Genomic DNA, 1,557 nt, shown 5'->3' with positions numbered 1-1,557 from the left:
CTTTGCCTTTCTTGGACGACTAACATTTTACCCTATGAAACCATGTATATTCATAAGTGTAAAATCATAATAAATTGCATTAACTAAAGACTCTGTAGCTGTTAAGAGACAAACCTGCCAATCGGCAGACTCTCTAGATGCACGAAACTACATCCACTCCTCCTGTGTGAAATTGTAGTGTTCCTATGGATTCTCCTGTTGTCTGTCTCCAAAGACATATACACATGTCAGTCTTATCTTGAAATCCTTCCATCTGGTCGCTACATGGGACAACTCTTTCTTTCTAAGCTGAGCAGTGTTTGGAATTTCATAATTTTGCTGTTTAAAATAAAAAACATGTTAATGACATAAACCTATAAGAGAAAAAAGTATATCAAATTTCTTTTAAGTATATACTTTTAAATCAAAATGAAACGTAATATATAATTTTCAAAATGTATAGAAACATCTAGCTTGTTAGTATGTTTCATTTCAATAGAATTTAATATAAATAATTATGTTAATATATAAAATTATAATTAATGCCCCAAATTAGGAAAAAAAACTTTTTTAAGAAGTTATTGTAGGTTAAACTCGCCTAATTCAATCCATCGAGATATATATATATATATATATATTGTCTTCATGTATCTACCAGGTGTTTTGTTTAATATTTAATATGAAAAATAATTGAAATATGCAGTTGCACTAGTAAAAAAATCCATTTTTAACTCGTGATATATGCCCCGGTTTTGTAAAAACCGAAACATTAAAGACGCGGTGGCAGTTTGGAAATTAAAATGAAGTTATATGCTTCGGGTATACAAACAACCGAGGCACAAAAAATTTACGACACCGGTTAATGAAGGACCGAGGCACAAAGACCTGCACGTTTTCCACTTACAGCCTCGGGTTAATAAAAGAAACGAGGCGTTCCAGTTACGGCCTCGGTTAATAAAAGAACCGAGGCGTAACGTGTTGCACCTTTTCAGTTTTCAGTGTGGCAGAGACCCTTAATGTTTCATTTCCCATTTTTCATTTCACCGTTTCACTTTCCCTCATCCCCTCCCTCCTCTCCTGCAACCCCTCCCTCCTCTCCCTCCTCTCTTGCAACCCCTCCCATTCTCCAGTGCGGCGACAGTGCGGCGACGGTGCGGCGACAGTGCGGCGAGGCGAGACGATACGAGATCTGACGAGACGAGGCGGTGACAGTGACGAGACGAGACGGTGCGACGAGGACAGATCTCGCGACGGTGCGGCAACGCGAGACGGCTCGCGACGGTGCGGCGAGGCGAGAGCTCCGACTGCGCGACGAGGCAAGAGAGATCTCGACGGCGCGAGAGAGATCTCGAAGGCGCGGCGAGGCGAGAGAGATCTCGACGGCATGGCGAGGGAGCTCGCGACGGTGCGGCGAGAGTCCGCGACGGTGCGGCGAGAGTCCGCGACGGTGCGGCTGGGGCTCGCCACGGCGGCTGCAATGGCGGAACTGCGTTTTTTGCTTTTTGATTTTTGGTTTTTGGTTCTGTTTCTTTGCAGGTGGATAATGGATCTCTGATTTTTTGTTTTTGGTTTGGATAT

This window comes from Vigna umbellata, chromosome 1, assembly GCF_029865625.1.
Source record: "Vigna umbellata cultivar VRB3 chromosome 1, Vumbellata_1.0, whole genome shotgun sequence".
In the NCBI taxonomy this organism is placed as follows: Eukaryota; Viridiplantae; Streptophyta; class Magnoliopsida; order Fabales; family Fabaceae; genus Vigna; species Vigna umbellata.
The sequence above is the reverse complement of the archived record's forward strand: the minus strand, read 5'-3'. Positions refer to the sequence as shown.